The following is a 20388-nucleotide window of genomic DNA, read 5'->3' as shown; positions in this document are numbered from 1 at the left end:
TTGGGTCAGATGAATCATATGATCTAAGTAGCAGAGCAGCTTGCACAGCAGCCTGGACCTGTTGCAGTCTTATCTTTTTACAGTCCCCAGTCAAAACTAGAAGCTTTTCTGGTCACTCAGTAAATGGGCCAGAATAGCACACCCTAATGAGGAATGTGGTGTCTCCAAAACCAAAGAGCCCAACTAAGCATTGTGCCTCTTTTTTGGTTGTAGGGGGTGCCAGATGCAACAGCTTATCCTTCACCTTACAAGGAATATCTCAACATGCCCCACATTACTGGACACCAAGAAATTTTACTGAGGTGGAAGGCCCCTGTGTGGCAGAGGATGGATTTATCTCCCATCCTCTGCCACACAAATACCTTACCAACAAGTCTAGAGTAGTTGTTACTTCATGCTCAACATGATATCGTTAATATAATGGACCAGTGTGATGTCTTGTGGGAGGGAGAAATGATCAAGTTACCTGCAGACAATATTATGACATAGGGCTGGAGAGTTGATATACCCCTGAAGTAGCACAGTGAATGTATACTGCTGGCCTTGCCAGCTGAATGCAAACAGTTTCTGTTGGTCCTTACTAACAGCTATTGAGAGAAAAAGCATCTGCCAGATCAATAGCTGCATACCAGGTACTAGGGGATGTGTTGATTTGTTGAAGAAATGATACCACAGCTGGAACAGCAGCTGCTATTGGAGTCACCACCTGGTTAAGCTTATGATAATCCACTGTCATCCTTCAAGACCTATCTGTTTTCTGCACAGGCAAATGGGAGAGTTGAATGGGGATGTGGTGGGAATCACCATCCCCACATCCTTTAAGTCCTTAAGAGTAGTGTTAATCTCTGTGATCCCTCCAGGAATCTGGTATTGCTTCTGGTTTACTATTTTACTAGGCAGGGGCAGTTCTAATGGCTTCCACTTGGTCTTTCCTACCATAATAGTCCTCACTCCACAAATCAGGGAACCAATATAAGGATTCTGCCAGTTGCTGAGTATGTCTATTTCAATTACGCTTTCCAGAACTGGGGAAATAACCACAGAATAGGTCTGGGAACTCACTGGACCCACTGTGGGATGGACCTGAGCTAAAACTCCATTGATCACCTGACCTCCATAAGCCCCAACTCTGACTGGTGGACCAGAGTGATGTTTTGGGTCTCTTGGAATTAATGTCACTTCTGAACCAGTGTCTAATAATCCCCAAAATGTCTGATTAATTCCTTTTTCCCAATGCACAGTTACACTGGTAAAAGGCCATAGGTCCCTCTGGAGAAGGCTGGGAGGAAGATTAACAGGGTCCTTCCCCAAGGGTACCCAGCCTCCCTCATTCAAGGGCCTCTGGATCTGTAAACTGTCTGAAGTCTGGGAATTGATTAAGGGGACATGACTTTTGTCCACTTGACCTAGAATTCTTCTGCTTATACAGCTCAAACAAGAATTTACTAGACTCCCCATCTATTTTACTGCTAGGTACTCCATGATCTACTAGCCAATGCTATAAGTCTCTGTGGGTTAGATTACTTTGACTGCTCCCTTGAGCCTGTTTTCCTTTATGGTAGCCATGCCCACCTTGTATTTGATGATTAAGTGCTGCCACATGGCTTCTGCCCACTCAGGATCACTTATCCCCTTTGTCTTTAAGGATTCCAACTCAGTAACAGCAGTTCCCACAGTAATATCTGACCTACAGAGAAGGGTGACTACAGAGCTCTTCAGGGATGACAGAGCTAGTCTCACAAATTTATTCCTTACAGTCCTAGTAAAAGGTGTATCCTCTGGACATTCCAGGGGTATATGAGCAGGTCTGCCATGATAAATTCACTCTAACATTCCAATCTCTCTAAGCCTTTGAATCCCCTCCTCTAAATTATAGCAGGGCAGTTCTGGCAATTGGACCTCAGGTAATGTCAGCCATCTTTTTATCCACATTTCAGCCAATCACCCAAACAAACTGTTAATGCCCTTTCTAACCCCTCAAGCTTCAACATTGAATGCAAAATCTCTGCTAAGTGGGCCCATATCAATAAATTCAGCCTGCTCCAACTTTATATTCCTTTCACCATTTTCCCACACACTTAATATCCATTCCCATGCATATTCCCCTTATTTCTGTCTGTATATATTGGAAAACTCATACAGTTCTTTTGGAGTATAGCATACTTCCTCATGGGTCACACCTTGCACCTCACACTTCAGCATTGTTGGGACTTTAGTCTAGTTATAGGTCTTGAAGCAAAGACTGCTGGTAGGGGTGGGTCATGAAAATTAGTAGTATCCCTCAAGTCATTTGCCTCAGGACATTCTGTGGCAGTTTCATCTCATGAACCAAGATTAATCTCTCCAGACAGAGGAGTGAGGGCTGCTTCTTGAGGGGAGATGATTACAGGTTTAGCAGGTACTGAAGGGTCAGTCTCTTTAGGTGGAGGTTAGATGGCAGGCTTCTCAGGATGGCAGGCTCCTCAGGGCAGACTGGAGGTCAGGAAGCTGTTTCCTCAAAGTGGGCTGGAGGTTGGGTAGATGTCTTCTCACAGCAGACTTGAGGTGGGGGGATTGTTTCTTCAGGACAGACCACTACAGGTATATCTAACAAATACTCAGCAGAATATAGGATTCCAATGTCCTCAGTGCCATTATTATCAATCCATATGTCCCCACCCCAAGTTTCAGGGGCCATTCTTTTCCAATCAATGTCTTTACTCTAACAGCAGACACCCTGCAAGGTTGAGATTTTAGTTTACATTGTAAATCTGCTACTTGCACAATGAGACTCTGGGCCTAGTTTTCAGAAATCTCAAGTCTGTGGCCACAGGAAATAAGATTTTCTTTCAGGGCACACATAGAAACCTTTACATCTGTCATATGGCACTTAAGTTTCAAATTCAAATCCTTTAGCTCATTCCTTTCTCTTATAACTTTATTTAGCATATCTAAGAGCAACCAGCCAACATCATTATACCTCTTAATTCTGCAAAACTCTGTTAAGGTGTCAAAAACACTGTCACCCAGACCCTTGCTTTGTACAAGAGTATGATTAGAAGATTCAAAAAGTGCTATTTTGCATATCTGCCTTGCCAACTTATGCCATGGACTGCCAGTGCCATCTTGATTATTGGAAATGGAGTCATTAGTGCCTTTGAATGTAATCAGAGTAGAAAACCTATTGTAAAAGCCCATTTTAAGATTCTGTTTCTCAAGAACCATTCCTGGTACGAAGTTTTATTAGTTAGGGTTCTCTAGGGAAACAGAATGAACAAGATGCATCTAAACATAAGATTTTATAAAAGTATCTCACAACAACTGTGGTGATGCATGTGTCCAAATTCCACAGGGCAGGCAGCAAACTGACAACTCCAGTGAAGGTTTCAATGAACTCCTCAGGCAGCTAACTGGCAACTCCAATGAACCTGCTCAATGAACTCCTCAGGAAATGCTTGGCTGGCTAGCTGAAGAAGTGAATGCCCTCTATCTGTCTTGCTTAAAAGTCTTCAACTGATTGGATTAAATCCAGCTGATTGAATTCTCTCATTGTGGAAGACACACCCTTCATTGATGTAATCAGTCACAGCTGCAGCCAGTTGACTGATCTTTTAATAAACCAGCCTTCTAGTTTATTAATCAGCCACAAATTTCCTTGCAGTAACAATTAGGCCAGTGCTTGCTGGACCAGACACATGGGCACCATCACATGGCCAATTGACAGATGAACCTAACCATCACACCCAGTGTAGGACAAATTACTGTCTCCAAAAAGTCACCCACTTCCATAAAGGAGGCCCAGAAGTTAATTGGGCTATGCGTATTGGTGTCAGCATTTTCCTCTTTTCGGTATCCTCCTGGCACCCCTATATCAGGTGACATGGAAACCAAGTAGTTTCCAATGGGGAATGGAGAAGGAGTAGGCCCCACAGGAGGTAAAAGTAGCTGTTTCAGTTGCCTTGCCTCTAGGACCTTTAGAGTTTGTATCTTTGTTCAAGTTACAGATTTCTGCCAACTGGACCCATGCTAAATGGACCCTCTAGGAGAAGGAAGAAGCAATGAGAATTCATTGATAGGCCCTTGGTTTTTGGCCAAGAAGTTCCCAAAGTCCAATGCTACCCCCCACCCCCATTTAGAGGCAACTTCTGGTGTGTTATTGGGCCTTTGTTGAAACAGAAGGGAACACTGAGAGCCTTCAAGTCTTCCTGAGTTCAGAGATTCCTGTGATGTCTTGGATCCTGGGTAATCAGAACCCTTACCTAGGCAGTACCCAGAAACAGCATAACCAAATGAAAGTGCTATATTTAGGATCATGCTTGTTCAGGGACCCAGGGAGTCACACACTCATGTCAGCAGTTGGTGGAGACCCCCTTCAAGAAAGAATCTGTTGCAATATCAGATAAGACTCTTCACCCTCTGCATTGACTTCCTGCAGACTCTACCTCATGGTAGCTACAGCAGATGCTTAGCTGATTCACTGACTGATCAGGCCAGCTGAAACCACCTGTTATCCATTGGGCAGCAGCCACTATTTCCCTTGCCTCAGGAAGACTATATGCCAACTCTGGCACCGGAAAAGTTGACAGTGGGTTGAATTGCAAGTGGTCCCCTCAGCCCTAGAGCACTCAGACCTAAGCACCAATGTGTACCTGTTTACTGATTCATGGATGATTGCCAAAGGCTTAGCAGTCTGGTCAAGTTCATGGGGGAATGCTGATGGAGAATCAAAGGCTCCCCAGTGAGAAGAAGTCACCTTTGGAAAGAATTGACACTGTGGAAAAGCACCATCTGTATTGCCCATGTTGATGCACATGGCAAAGGCCTGTATCATAAAGAACACCAATGGAATGACCTAGCCAGTAAAAGATACACAGAGAGGCTTTTTGCCCTTGGAGAGGTTCAAAATCCTCCTGGGATAGATCCTGCTGTCTGGAGAATAAAGACAATGAACTTACTCTTGGTGACATCCATGAAATAGCTGAATATCCCATGAGTGCTTCTGTTGCTGGGTGGATCCACCATTGAACTGGACATGGAAATTCTGACACCATGAAATTATGTACCTGGGAATGTGGAATACCTCGCTTATTAAAAGAAGCTCAGTCATCCATTTAGCAATATAAGAGATGTCTACTTCAAGCCAGAGCCTATACAGAAGCATTTAGGGGATATTCCCAGAGGGGCTGCACCGGACCACTCACGGAAAGTGGACTACATTGACTCTCTCCCACCATCTCAAGGTATGTCCTATGCCATGGTCACAATTGACACCTATTCAGGCCATGGCCTTGGCTTTCCAGTTCATCATGCAGATGCAATACATGTGTGGGATACCTGAGAAAAGCAGCTCTGCCACCCCTTCTGGTACCGAGATGATATGTCCTCTGACCATAGGCCCCACTTTTACTGCACAATCCACTCAACAATAGGCCCAGATTCACAGAATTAGATGGGGCTTCCACATCACCCACCACTCACAGGCAGCTGGCATTATGGAGAATTTTAATAGCTACCTGAAAAAGGAGCTTCAGTGTCTAAACCCTGACAACTCTCTTACTGGATGGACTGTCTGCCTTACTTGGGCCCTCTGGAAGCTGAACTCAACAGTTCTCTGGAAGGGAAGTATGGCCTTATCCTTCTTTCTAACACCAGGAAGGGATGAGGGTAGGGGAGAAACCAAGGCTTTGCTATGTGTTTGCCCTTACACCCATCAAGATAAGGATTGACCCCAAAAGACCAAGGACACACCACTTGGGACTCTTCTTTTCAGTCACGTCAGGGAATCGTCCCACTTTTTATCCCATTAGACTCTCCATATGATTCCTAAGGTAGTGGGAGGTTAGGACCACCAGGCAGAGGGGTGAGATCACAGAAGTGGGCCTAGAAGTGCCTAACACACACGGGTTGATGATCCAGTGGTCTAAACCCTCAGCATACTGGAGTTAGTGGGTGATTCCTACTCATTGTTGGGCCACCAGTTCCCTTGGGAATGCTCATGGAACACCTTCAAGGAGTCCTGACAAACCCCATCTATCAAGAAGGGGTGGAAGTGGGCCAAAAGATATGGGTAAGACACTCAGTTCAGTAGGAAAGGGGCAAGGTTATTGCCCCAGACAAGCGACAGACAGACTATGTGGCCTTGGAGGGAAAAGATAAGTTATTGCAAATAGGCTGAGAAAAGTGCCTCCCACAAGAAGTGTATCCACAACCATTCTGTCAGGACTAGTTACTCCTCCACATTCCTGTTTTCTACAGATTTGACCTGGCTGCAACCTTAGTTCAGCTCTCCTAAGCCACTGCAGCAGCAGGAAATTTGACCAACTTCTAGATATACCTTCTGATCCCTTGTTCCTTCTCCCCTCGTTGCCAAGTCTGGATTGACGCTTAAGGAGATGATTTTCCCTGCCTCATATTTAAACTAACATCAGGAAGTTCTTCATTTATGCCCTTTGACAAAGATACTGGCGTATCTGTGAGTTCATTGACTGTGAGTTCTTCTTTCCACACCCCTGAGCAACCTGTCAGTATACAAAAACTCCCAGTGTAATGAAACTAGCAAATGGCTCAGTCATATTTCTAATTTATTATCTTGAGCAAAACATGATTTGCCTGGGAAGTCCATGATTCTGGATTCACCTCTTTCAGCAGATCATTATTGACCTGGATGGAAATAAGCACCAACAAATACATGATATGTAATCTTGTGGCTGACATTGCTGTTTGCAGCATGAGCCCTCAGGCTCAGCAAAAGTCATTAGACTCTCTAGCCAAAGTAGTGCTCAATAGTCTATTGCCTTAGACTTCCTCTTAGCCCAACAAGGAGGTATATCTGCTGTTGCTAATACCTCCTGCTATATGTGGGTTGATACCTCAGGGGAGGTGGAATAGGAGATTAGTGGGTGACCAAAATCCAATGACAAGCCCACTGGCTACAAAATGTACAAACAGATTCTCTGTGGACCTCTTCAGCTGTCTCCAGTGGGTACAGGAGCATGGATGCAACCATTACTCCAGACAGGCCTGATCATCCTTCTTGGAGTAATGGTACACATAGGTGAAGCCCTCCTAATGTACTGCCGCTGCTGGTGTTCCCAAACTTTTGCTGTGAACATTGGTGATAGCCATGGGCCAGCAGGCCTTACATGTCTCCACTTTAGTGTCTGAGGTGGGAAGTGGGCTCATGTTGTGGAAACTAACACACAGGAGTAGGCTAGGCCTGGTCAGGAGGCCTGGGGGTGGACTGCTGGGCAAGTCAAAGACACACTGAATGAGCAGCTCCCAGCCCTTGCCACCCCCTGCCTCCTTTTCTGTTATGTGTAGTTGTTTCCATTCCACAACCTAGGGAAATGTTTGGTCTAATGAAAAAGTCTGACCATATCTTGAACCCGGAAAGCAGAAATAACTAACCCCAGTTGCTTATCAGGGTGGGAAATCTCAGTGACGGAGCCTCCTCCTGCTGAGATGTATAATTGCTCAATATTGAAACAGCATAGATTCTCTTCCCTCCTACACAAAGTGGGGCATGCTGAGCTGCCATTCACAGACCTGGACCCAAGCAGTTGGCTTACCCTGGAGACTGGCCATGATGGGATCTCTCCCCCTGCTCTTTTGGACATGTGCTGTGCAAGTAATAAAGTGATCATTTTACAGAAATGTCTTTTTTTGCGTGAGCCTGTGTTTCTACGACTCACCATACAGCAACTTGCTCCATATATTGTACTGATAGTTCTACAGAAAGCCATAAAAATGTATTCTCTGCGTTAAAAATAGTTCACACAAACAAACAAAAATAGTGCACAATGATTATATCTACATTTAAATGCTGCTTAAGGAAAAAGTTCCCTTTAAAGGGGGAGCAACAGAGAAAGATGCTTTAAGATGAGAATAGTGAAGAAAGGAAAAAGGAACTTATTTATAAGGAGACTCCTCTCCCATATACATTTCTTTTCCTTTATTAGAGAAATTGTGGGTTTACGGAACAATCATGCATAAACTATAGGCTTTCCATATACCACCCTATTAACACCTTGCATTGATGTGGTATATTTGCTACAATTAATGAAAGCACATTTTAATAATTGTACTATTAATTATAGTCCAAGGTTTAACTTAGGGTTCACTGTTTGTGTTGTGCAGTTCCATAGATCTTTTAAAAAATTTATTCTATTACTATATGTGCAACCTAAAGTTTTCCATTTTAACCACTTTCAAATATGTATTTCAGTTCTGTTAATTATGTTCCCAATGTTATACTACTCTCATCATCACTGAATTCCATCATTCCAAATAGGAACCCTTTACATTTTAAGCCTTAATTTCCCATTTTGTTATTAACCACACAGCCTAGGAAAAAACAAAAATCTATATTTAAGTCTAAATAATGCTTACATTTATTTTCTGAAACCCCTCCTTTCTTACGGACTGAAGCTATTGTAGTCCCTTCTCTTTACATTTATTTAAATAAAAAGTAGCTTTAGCCTTTAATTTCTGTTGTATGCTTATGTGCTTTAATCTGTCTAGCATAAAACCATATAAAAAACAGATTTAATATTCACTAAAGGAGGGAGGGATTCAAAACTTATATATTAGCTTTTATATGGGCAGATGTTGGCCTAGGACAAAAGCAAAATTGCATTGCATATTGATTAAATTTACTTACCTAAGAATTATAGTATATGAAAAAATAGTTTAAAATAAGTGTTATATTACGCTCATAAGCATGTCCAAATAAGTGGTGTGCCAGTTTGAATGTATTATGTCCCCCAAACGCCATTATCTTTGATGTAACCTTGTGTGGGCAGATCTATCAGTGTTAATCAGATTGTAATTCTCTGAGTGTTTCCATGGAATGTGCTCCACCCAACTGTGGGTGATAACTCTGATGAGATAATTTCCACGGAGGTGTGGCCCCAGCCATTCAGAGTGGGCCTTGATCAGTGGAGCTATATTAATGAGCTGACTGGCAGAGGGAACTCAGTGCAGCTGTGAGTGATGTTTTGACAAGGAGCTACAGCCAAGAGGGACACTTGGAAGAAAGCACAGGAGCTGCAGATGAGAGACAGTTTGAAGACGGCCATTGAAAGCAGACTCTTGCTCTGGAGAAGCTAAGAGAGGACAAATACCCCAAGTGCAACTAAGAGTGACATTTTTGAGGAACTGAAGCCTAGAGAGGAACATCCTGGGAGAAAGCTATTTTGAAACCAGAACTTGGGAGCAGATGCCAGCCATGTGCCTTCCCAGCTAACAGAGGTTTTCTGGACACCATTGGCCATCCACCAGTGAAGGTACCCAACTGCTGATATGGCCTTAAGACTGTAACTGTGTAACGAAATAAACCCCCTTTTATAAAAGCCAATCCTTCTCTGGTGTTTTGCATTCTGGCAGCATTAGCAAACTAGAACAAGTGGTCTTTAAATATGCTAGAATTGGTTATTACAGATGTCCCTCCAAATAGTATAACCAGTAGTGTCTTTTGAATGCCAAACCATGAAATCTGACCATTAGCCTTAATATGCAGAAAATTGATTACATGGTTAGCCCCCAATAAGTGATAGGAATGTTGCCATGATATTCTATATATCTATATCCATTTGTTCACTTGCTTTATTTGAAAAATTATCTGACATTTTGTAAGCATTTATATGTAGGTTATTTTTTTTTTTTTTGTATGTTTCTGTCCTTTTTAACAATAATTTTGAGATTTTCTTCACAGATTTCTTAGGATAACTGGTAGAAATATTAAGAACCTAGTGTCTGAACTAAAGTTTGTTTAACACTTTTTCTAATCTCAAGAGCCAATAACAGATGTCTACCCCATTTCTCTTTTGTTTTGTTGTTTGTTCTTTCATCTTTTGCCAAAGTATTCCACTTCTACATTTTATTGTCAGCATTTATCTTGCTTGCTTCATAATCCTATTTGATTTAGAGTAAAATCTCCTCCTCCATGTCTCCTTTTCTTGCCATTTTTAATTAGAATTTTAAATATTATGAGCATTCCATTCATGGTGATCATCTTACCAAAACCACTGTACCATGAAGTTCGCATCCCTTCCAGTTAGTGTCAGATTTAGTTCATTTTTTTAAACTTTCTTCTTACTTCTCCAGCTTATTATCATATATACATTTATTTTTAACTTTTGGGTTGTACTTTTTTTCACCTGGCTCAGCATTTCATCCAAATTAGTTTTTAAGTCACATATTTAAGTATAATCTCTTGCAATTTTCTTAATCATTTAGTGCGGTCGCAGTTGACTCGTCTGGGGGAGGGTGGCGGCCAGTTGCTAAATCCTAGGCTCCCAGGATTGCTCCGAGGGTACCGGCGGCGGGGGCTCTTTCCCGGAGGCGAGGGCGAGGCGGGGGACTTGGCCAGGTCCCCGGCGGGAGGCGTGCAAAGTATGGAGGGCGGCGAGAAAGGAACAGGCGGGACACGTTTCTTTTAGGATGAAGAAACCAAGAGAGTTTATTAGGGGAGAGTACAAGCTTATATCGGGCGGTTTAGAGGGCGGGGTAGCTGTAGAGGTTAAAGGCTTGGATTGGTTCTGAGAGGGCGCGGAGGTTGATTGAAAAGGGGCGAGAGTTGCTCCCGTAACGGTGTCTGGCAACAATGTATGCGCACCGGTGGTGATGGGAGTTGCACTGGCAACGAGGGGTGTCCGGGCAAGATAAGGGGGTGGGGAAAAGGCGGTTCCCTCCGGCAAGCCTCCCCTAACATTGGTATTTTGGGTGAGGAAATGGGGCCTGCCTCCGGCCTCACTTTCCCAGGCCCGGGGGGCTGTAGAGGGCGCTGTCGCCCGTGCCCACTACCCTCCCCAGGGGTGGATCCGGTCCCCCAGCCCAGGCCCGCCAAGTTGAAGCACGTAATCAGTGTCCCGCATTTCCCCCTTCTTTTCTAATTAAAGGAAGAAGCTTACCGGAGAGGTCCGCTAAGGGATGAGGGAAGGGGGAGGTCGGGGAGGGGAAAAGGGGTTGACGGTGGCTCAGCGAGGCTGGAGCTCGGCGTTGGTGTGGCGCCCGGGCGCTCGACAGGGGCCTTGCTGCTTGCGGGATGGACGAGGGTGGGGGGTTTAAAGTTGGAGGTTCAGAGAAGCTGGAGCTCGAGGTTGGTGCGATGTTCAGGTGATCGAGAAGGGCCTCGCGGTCGGCGGGTTGACCTGTGGCGGTGAGGTCGCGGAGGGTTGGTTGTCATCTCGGAGTAGGGAGCGTCAGAGGTGGCGAGTCGCTGGTACTGGACTTGCACGAACGAGGAAAAAATAGCATCCGTTTGTTTCCTTACAAGCTGGACAATTCTGCGGATAATGCAGGGTCCTAAGGTGAGAGCTTTCGAGCGCAGGTTTCTTCGACTCTGGAGATAAATGTGGCGAAAGGCTCACTCGGCTCCTGGAAGAGCTTGGTGAATTTATTAGGCCGACAGGCAGAGCAGTTGGCAAACGCTCGTAAGGCGATTCCCCAAAGGATAGGCCAAAAGGTGGCAGGTGCATTAATATAGGCAGATGCATTTATAAACGCTCCTGTGCCTAGATAGGCTTCGGGGTGATGATAGACTCCAGTGGCTGCGTCTTGCTCACTTTGCTTAGCTGCTTCCGCCTGGAAGTGAGCACGCCAATCAACAAACTGGCCGGGGTTAAGAATGGAACGGGCAAGCGAGGCCCAGTCTTGGGGGAGGCAAAAGTCCATGGCGAGATCCTGTAGTATTTGGGAAGCGTATGGGCTACCTAACCCGTCCTCCTTGACGGCCCTGCGAAGTTGCTTGATAGTATCAGAGTCAATGGGATACCAGTCGTACGGTTTCTGTGGTGTGGGGGTAAGGTTAAGAGGAAAGCAGTGAAAAGCACGAGAGAAAGGAGGGCGCGCTTGCAGAGGGCTTGGCGCGGGAGTGGGGGTAGGGGGAGCGTTGCCCCAAGGGTTGCCTTGAGGTGTAGAAGGCAGCCAGGGGTTGTTAGTCGGCAGGGTGGGAGGAGCGGCGGCAGCTGCCGGTAGCAGCTCCGAGGGGGAGCTCGCCGGAGGGGGAGGCGGAAGTGGGAGGCCCCAAGCGTCGCAAGACGGCGGTGCGGTGGGAGTGGCTAAGGCATAAGATGGTGGACTAGCTCCGCCCTGTGAAAGGGCGGGGTAAAGCGCTTGCGGTTTCCGGCCCAGCTTAGGGCTGACGTCATCGCCGGAGCACTTCCTCCCCTCGATGGAAGAAGAAGGAGGAGGAGGAAGTTCGCCATCTTGGCGAGGCTCAGTGTTATTTTGTTTTTTGGGAGTCACTTCGAGCACGTTGTTAATCTGCTCGACTAAGGACTCTGTGTCCGAATCGTGGTCTACATTAGTATCGCTGTCTGAATCTGTAGACTGGGTTGATAGGGCCTCCTTGGATTTAATGGGGCTTCGATCAGGGGGAAGGGAGCCTTGAAGGCAGGAGCGGACGGTTATTAAGGTGGGGAGCAAGCCGGGAGGGAAGCGCTTGCTCTCATGTTCCATGGCGTTGGTGACCCGATCAATAAGGCGATCATAAGTAACAGGGTCCCAAAGATGGCAAGTGGTGAGCCATGGGTTAAAGGGCAGCAGGAGGTCCCAGTATACCTGCAGCTGCCGGACAGACACTTTACAGCGATGTGTGTCTAGGAGACCCGCCAGAGCGCGAACTTGGGGTGCTTGTCATGCAGATAGACGATTACCCATAGCGGAGTGAGAAAAGAAAGAAAAAAAAAAAAGGGGGGTTGATTATTGAGTAAAGAAAATGAGGTAAACCGTGGCCGCGAGGCCGAAGGAGACGGTGAGAATAGAAGGCAGGACCCTCTAGTAGCGAGAGCAGTTTGGGGGGGGGCGGTTGCAAAGAGGCACACCGCGCTAAACAAAGAAACAAAGACACAGAGGACCACAGCAAAGTAATGGAGGGGAAGAGGGAAAGCTACTGGAGGAAGAGTGTTAGGAGGAATGGGGGGGATATAGGAAGAGAAGACGAAAGGTAGTCGGGGGCAAGAGTTAGGTTAATGCGGGAAAGGAAGAGCGGCCCGGGCGCGGAGCGGCATGGGAGAGGCGGCCCCAGACGTGGAGCGGCGAGGGAGAGGCGGCTCCGCGGGGCGGCGAGGGAGAGGCGGCCCTTACTTTGCAGGCGAGGAGAAGGGGAGCTGGAGAGGCGTCCGGGCGAGCGGGTGGTTTTACTGGACCGCTGCGTGGAGAGGACTTTTAATCCCAGGGCTGCAGCCCCACGTTGGGCGCCAGTTGCGGTCGCAGTTGACTCGTCTGGGGGAGGGTGGCGGCCGGTTGCTAAATCCTAGGCTCCCAGGATTGCTCCGAGGGTACTGGCGGCGGGGGCTCTTTCCCGGAGGCGAGGGCGAGGCGGGGGACTTGGCCAGGTCCCCTGCGGGAGGCGTGCAAAGTATGGAGGGCGGCGAGAAAGGAACAGGCGGGACACGTTTCTTTTAGGATGAAGAAACCAAGAGAGTTTATTAGGGGAGAGTACAAGCTTATATCGGGCGGTTTAGAGGGCGGGGTAGCTGTAGAGGTTAAAGGCTTGGATTGGTTCTGAGAGGGCGCAGAGGTTGATTGAAAAGGGGCGAGAGTTGCTCCGGTAACGGTGTCTGGCAACAATGTATGCGCACCGGTGGTGATGGGAGTTGCACTGGCAACGGGGGGTGTCCGGGCAAGATAAGGGGGTGGGGAAAAGGCGGTTCCCTCCGGCAAGCCTCCCCTAACATTGGTATTTTGGGTGAGGAAATGGGGCCTGCCTCCGGCCTCACTTTCCCAGGCCCGGGGGGCTGTAGAGGGTGCTGTCGCCCGTGCCCACTACCCTCCCCAGGGGTGGATCCAGTCCCCCAGCCCAGGCCTGCCAAGTTGAAGCACGTAATCAGTGTCCCGCAATTTAGAAGGCATTTTAGTGCATCATTTAACATAACATATTATCCCAACTAGCAATTGGTATAAATATTGCTGTTTATTACTAACTTATAGCTGGATTCTGAAGGAAAAAAAAACCCAATTTGATCAAATCCTCAATTTTATACTTTTACTTTCAAAGTGTAATTTGTATGCCTGCTAATTCTCTTTTCCATTTTCAAAGAATCAAATATGAAGGAGTACTCTATTTAGAGCAAATTAATAGATTATTGCCTGTGCCTTTGGAATTTTTAACCTACAAATATTTCAACCTTATTAAACACTAGAATTTTTTAATAGCTTGAATAGTAGCTGAGTGTAATTAGAATTCCTTAAGTTTCACCAAATTGCATGCTGTTACATGTGTACTATCTAAGTGTAGAAAGTAATCTGATTATAGTAATGGCATACAGGAAGTCCCAGGTATGTTGTGTTTTCCAACTTTTATAGATGTTCACATTGGGCATAATATGACTTTACCATTATGATCCAAGGACATAATGGAAATCAGTTTCTGACATAGCATATATTGTCCTTGAAAGCAGCACCAGCAAAATGAGGGGTCTAGCAATACTTCAAATATTAAGGAATAGATCAACGGTATTCCTACAGATTTAGGACTCATGAAAATTATTGTGGCTTCAGCATTATGATTTGACATAGTTTTGCCTTAGAATCCAAGAATCAAGGTAACAATATTTGCATGTTCATAATAATATATTGACTTCAAGTAATTTAGGAATATAATTTGGGCAAATGCAAGTAACTGTTTTATTAAAGGGAGGTAGAATTTTTTTTTTAAATAAGTTGAATTTAAGATTGTTTAACTTGCTATGTGTTTGTATCAGGCTTTTATGTACAAAGTAAGAATTGATCAGGTAATTGTATGTTTATTGTGCTAATAGGCTGGCTTTAATTTCTTTATTTTCTTTTGTTCACTATCATATTTGCCCACCCATTCAACTTTCTTTTTAAGTTATTGTCATCGACAAACAGGAATAATTTTGTATAAATTTTGCCTGGGTAAAAAGCATCTTTTCTCAGTTCCAAAACAATATTCATTAAATGCAGAACTTTCAGCCTACATTTAGACTCCAAAAGATTATTTTTTCAAGTCCACTTGTAATAAGAAATTGAAAGATTAATAATATGCTTGTTTTTAAAAAAAAAAATTGAATATTAACCATCACCCTTCATCGTTGGGTGGTCATAATTCTTTCCTTTCTATACCAAACTCTAGCTTATTATTTTTCTTTTACAGTGAATGAACTTTCTTATATTGAATATTACAATATCTTGATTTTTTTAACGTTAATTATATCAGTTAATTGAAAAATTCTTAACCGAGCCAAAGTGATTGTAAATCCTTTAGTGAAAGTCATTCCAGAAGCTTCATGAGAGGTACAATAGCAATGGGGAAATGCAGCAAATCAATTCTAATGTAATCGCAAATAATCATGTCTTTTCACTCTGAATTAATGACCATGGATGTTTCAAAAAATGTCTTTGTTGAGAAATTTGGAAATATACATAATACTGCTGGATTATCTAACCCATGAAAGAAACTCTCTTCTGTATATCTCAGTCCTGCAAGAGTTAATTCTGTTTCCTACAAGGATGCAATCTGTAAGTTAGGTCTGGAAGGCAGCAAAGGCAACCTGAACTTGAAGTAACACTTCTGTTGTCAAGGGTTACTGGTGGGGGGTGGGAGGGGTCTGGAAGGAGAAGGAGCAATGGAAATGAAGAAGGATTGTAGCACACACCACATAAATTCAAATGCCATCCATGTATTTGAAATAAGATCTCAATTCTCTTTTAATTTTGCATTTGGCAGTTTCACTTATTTAGTTAACACATGGCTGGTGAATTTATGGGTTGGTTGTGCTGACCTTATTCAGTGTATCTCTTTCCAACAGCATTCAGCTATAAATTACAGACGTCATAATTTTGTAATTAAATTTCAATTTAACATTACTCTTTTCATCTGAAACACAATAAAATTATGTTATTTCCTAAGTTTTAATATTAGCCAATATTTTAGATAGCACTTGTGGGACAGTCTGTATCATTTCAGTTCACATGGGGGTTACCCTTTCCTGCCAGAAAATTAAAGGTCTAGGGAAACTATATGCTTAAGGGCTTTAAATTCATATATACTAATATTCAGATATTAATATTATACTTTTCAAAATAGTTACCTTTAATGATGATGCAATGAAGTATTTTTGCACAATGTTACATTATTTCAAATTGCCAGTCACCGCAGGCCTGCCTCACTTTAAATCTCCTTGTGCCAATTTGCATTACTAATGGACTTGCTAAGAGAGAAACTGTAAAAAAGACCTGTAGCAGTTTATATTAAATGCTTGACATATTGTGGCATTATCAATATCTTCATGTTGATTTATATTTCTATGCAACTATTCACAAATAAAATATTTCTGAATTTCTTATTTTGCAAGGTAGAAACTGCTGTCACTGCCATTGTCAATAATGGCATTTTTTTCAAGGAACATTTTATTCATATATCTCATGTTTTGTAATCTGTACCCTCCTATTTATCGTCTATCATTTTAACCTATTTAAGTTATTTAAGTTATTTTATTTGGAGTAGCCATGCATTTTCAAGAATAAAATTAGGTTGTATGCAATTTACGCAAAAATATTTGACTACATAATTGTTTCCTAGATTTAAATCCCAATAATGCATAATAGAGAGCAAAAAGGGTTTTCCTAACAAAAGTATCTCTGTGAATTTTTCTCAGGAAAAAAAATGTTCTTTTGAAATCCTTTGTATTTTCAAAGCCACCCCACACGGACAATTAAAAGCAGATACGAAATGGCAGATCACATGATAGGAGTTTAAATGTAGGTGTTTTTTTTTCCTGGGTTAAACATCACAGCAGGCATTACAATACCAGAGGTAACGAATCAATTAAATTCATTTTCCCCTCCGCGTCTCCAAAGCTGCCTGTGCAGTGTTGCTTGCGTAGTTTAGAGCCCGAGCAGTAGGACCCAGGGGCCTCCAAAGCCACCAATAGAAGCGCACATTGAACCTATTTGGATGCAATACCGTCTGCTCTGCGCATTAATAGTAATACAGATAACGGGTTTGAAAGAATTCTTTACTGAAGAAGGATTGGCTTTTTCCAGGGTGCTGATATTAGGAAGAAACCCGACTTCACTCTCTCCCTATATCTTCCTCCTATGTTTAAAAGTCTCAGACTGCTCTTGCTTGGTTGAAACTCGGAGAGGTCTCCGTGCACAGCAAAGTTGGAGGGCTGCGTCTGCACCACAGAGCCGCCGGATTTCTGAAAACGGTGTTATTGGAAGGTAAGTCTCACAAACGATTGTACACGAAGTGACAGCCGCCTTTAAAATTGTCAAACATTTTACAGGGATGGGTGTTGGAGTGCGGAGTGGGTGCGGAAAGGACTCTGCAGTTTGTCCAGGAATTGTGACGGGTGCACTGGGGTTTTGAAGGGGCTGAATCAAAACCTTCAGGCTACATCGGAAATTGCAGCCCTAAGTACGCTCTGGCGGGATTCAACAAGTTTCCCCGCAGGGATGAGATGTTTGCTTATTTCCTTGCGAGTTGTGCAGTGTCCGTTCCGCGTGGGCTGCTCTTGCTTAACAAAGAAGTTTCGGTATTTGCGTCTGTTGTGTGTGGCTGGATTCACCCTGTCTGAGGAGGTTTTATGCCGCATTTGGGCTTCCTGGGGACACGCAGGGTAACTGCTTCTTAGGATGCTCTGAGCACCAGCGGCCTGCTGATTGGGGCTGGGCAACTTTGCAGCGTAACCGCGGTGTCTCTGACCGCGGCTGGTGACAGGCTCGGAAACCAGGGGCTCCAAGGCCAGTTGAGCTTCTAAACTTTGAAAGCATTCTCCAAGAAGGAGGATGAGAGTAGGGGCTTTAAAAATGAGTACTGCTGAGTGACTTTTGATGAACTCTTGGTGGCGTGTAAGCAATGAGGTTTTTCTCAGGATTTGCGCTTCCAACCTACAGCGTTTTGCATGGAAGCTCAGTGCTGATCTGAAGAAGGGACTTTGTCTGAGTGAGGGAAGGAGGAAGGGAGGAAGAGAGAGAGAAGAGAGATGAATAGATAAGGTGCGTCCCATCTTTCACACACAAAAACACACGCGTGAAACGTGCCGGGAAGAGTTCCGGTTGGTGGCGTTTAGTTGGACAATGTATTGCATGGAGGACCGGGCACCTCTGCATTATTGATGAAGCGTTGTGCCCTTTGGGGGCCGTTCTTGCTCTTTCTAGCCCCCACCCCACCCCCTCCTTCCCCACCGCGTCCTGCTGAGGCTCCGGGGCTGGCGCGGATGCGGCGCTGCTCTCGGCTCTACCCCTCAACACTGCGGACACAATGGGAGAGTGGCAGGCAAGCCCTGCGGGCGGGCAGTACGCAATCGCGGTGGCAAAACCGCTGCCGCAGTCGGGGCTGCGGCTTGGCCCCGGGTTGCAGTGCGGCTCAAACCGCTTACGTCCAGCAGCCACGCGCTCAGATCCCAGAGAGCCCAGGCTCAGGAGGCACCCACCTGTCAGGAAAGGTCCCAGGTTACCCTTCTAGTGGTTACTGCGTTGCAGACAGACGGGTGTGTGTGTTGGGCGGGGGGTGGGGTGGGGTGGGGGGGCGAGATGCTAAGAATTCCCACCGCAGCCTCCGTCAATGATCTTCTGTCCTATCCGAATTTCCCCAGGCTGCGCCCCAAGCTTCCTAAAGGACCTGTACCCCAAAGGGTAAAAGGGAGGAAGAGGAAGCAGGGAAACACTGAGACTGCAGGAAGAAAAAGGAAGGCAGCAGTCTGGGGGGCAATTCTGGTCATTGGTCAGTCTTTTCTTAGATCTTTTAATTGGTCTGCTTTAGATGGGTCTTTGAAATGCAGTCCTCAGCTACTCTGCAGCACTGAAGGGGCAGGTTTCCAAAAGCAGGAGTTCACTGGAGAGTCATTATAGATGAAGGAAGGAGATGGGCAGGAGGCTGCATTTTGCAGTCATTTAACCCTGACCTCAGCGCCTCCCACCCTTTGAGGCCCCCACCAGGGAATGCCTTGACCTTGCAAACTACTCTGTCGCCTGCTCTGTTCCTCTTTAAATGATTTTATTAGGCTGTGTGTTACAGAGGGCTGTTAAGAGATGGTTTGTGCGTTCCCAAGTGGTGGTGGTAGATTGTCTAATTTGGAGGCTGATTGCCAAACCAAACCCACTGAGCCTGTGGAAGAAGAGGCTTAGATGCAGGACACTATAAAATGTACTAAATGGGATGTCAGTTGATGAGGACTCTTCAGAGGAAATATACTCCTTTGAGCACATGGGGAAATGCAATGTCATTGCAATCTTTTCCCACTTTCCATCTGCCCCTTTCTTGTGTTCTTCTGTGAACTAAGGTGTACTAGTTTTAAACAGAAAATATTTTGAGAATTCACCGACTTTTTAGGAGGCCAACTACAAGCCTGGTAAACTGGACTTTCAGGCCCAAACTTGTATGCTTAACCGATTCCCTTTCTGGAGATTCAGTTAGCCATCCCAAGACCTGAGTCTCCTCTTTATCTCAGTGGGTCACAGGTAGACTTAGTCCTTCTGAAAAGCGTAGAATGAATACAGCATGTTGAATTTCATAGGAACCTTTCCCCTCCCAAAGGGATTGGGGTGGGGTGTGGAAAGATGAGGGTAGAGTGTGTATGAAGTAAAGACATTCACCTTACATGTTGCTATGGATTTTGGACTTCCTTTAACCCTTCCCACACATCTTCTTGGTCCACGTGTGTTCCAGTTTAGCCCTGTAGGACTGCAGAATGAAACACAATGACACAGCTGCAGGGCCCTGATGGAGGCTTGCTCCAGAGAACAGCTGCTAATCACATGCTTGCTGTATTTTCCTACGTACTTCCTTTTACTTCCCTAGGTTTAAAGCAGACTTTCTCTTGCTCTGTGCTGCACAAAATAAAAATAATATCCCAATATTTCCCTCAGGGAGAATGATATGGCTTCTGTATAATTGTCTTTTTTTTTATGACATAATGTAATCAATTCAAATACAAAACAGCATTGATCAGAGTTGAAAGGGTAGCTATACACCTGTATGTCTTATCTGGATATTAGTGTTGTACTAAGCTAATGAAATCTCACCTTTTGGTGTCCATCTATACTTGATACAGTAGAAACTATTTTTATTTAAGCCAGAATTAATATAAGTAACTTGCATTATGAGGTTGAGCTACTCAAGGCACTGCATATAGGTAAGTTTTAATGGAAAAAAAGCAAGGCAGCAAAGCAAGCCTTTGCTTGGCAGCTTGATGAATGAGCAGGTGCAATGCACCATTTGAAATGTAACTTGAGGTGAGGTTCCATCCAGTCTGCTGGAGAATGGGCTGCTCCTTATTGCCTAGAAAACTCAAGTGATTTTTTTTTTTTTCTGTCTCTTTGAGATCTGTGAGTTCAGAAACAAAACCTAATAGCATACAGTAGGCTAGATTTATGATCTGATCACATAATAATTTATCTCTTTATACTTCCTGTTGAAGTGAAGAATATAATTGTAGA

The 20388-nt window shown here is 44.6% G+C and overlaps 1 protein-coding gene across 1 annotated transcript in view; it reads left to right on the top strand.

Annotated features, from left to right (window-relative positions):
* The first annotated feature begins 16938 nt into the window (after positions 1-16938).
* The window catches only part of ROBO1 (roundabout guidance receptor 1), a 1249229-nt gene continuing 1245779 nt past the window's right edge, over positions 16939-20388 (top strand). The window contains 1 exon segment of the mRNA XM_037833720.1: positions 16939-17169. The gene's annotated coding sequence lies outside the window, so the exon portion shown is untranslated.

This window comes from Choloepus didactylus, chromosome 1 (genome assembly GCF_015220235.1).
Source record: "Choloepus didactylus isolate mChoDid1 chromosome 1, mChoDid1.pri, whole genome shotgun sequence".
Classification (NCBI taxonomy): Eukaryota; Metazoa; Chordata; class Mammalia; order Pilosa; family Megalonychidae; genus Choloepus; species Choloepus didactylus.
Note: the sequence above shows the minus strand (reverse complement) of the source record. Positions and strands in the feature narration are given on the sequence as shown.